Here is a 403-nt window from a genome sequence, read left to right on the forward strand (position 1 = left end):
ATTTTCTCTTATTTTTGTTAATTTATTTATTTATTTTATTTATTTTTCTATTATAAAATAATATTACCGCGAGCTCCATAGGTAGCCACCGGCCCAGACCAAACCGGCCCATCAGGGGCCTCACCAGGGGGCCCCTGTGTATTTTCTTAATATTTATATCTATAAGTATTATATATTCATTTATATTAAACTAAAAACTAAAAAAGAAACTAAAAATATATAAATAAATGCATTTATATCTCTATATTATACACCTCATCTGCGGTGTATCCTCAGCTGTATATATCTCTAGGCCTGCTGCGGTGGTGGGTGTATGTTTCTCTTCTGTTTTTCCTTCTTTCTGCTCGCTATTCTTTCTTTTTTTTTCTTTATTTATGATTATATTTGTATTTTCTTTTCTTTT

This window comes from Eimeria mitis, genomic scaffold, assembly GCF_000499745.2.
Source record: "Eimeria mitis Houghton genomic scaffold, Emh_scaff1664, whole genome shotgun sequence".
Taxonomy (NCBI): domain Eukaryota; phylum Apicomplexa; class Conoidasida; order Eucoccidiorida; family Eimeriidae; genus Eimeria; species Eimeria mitis.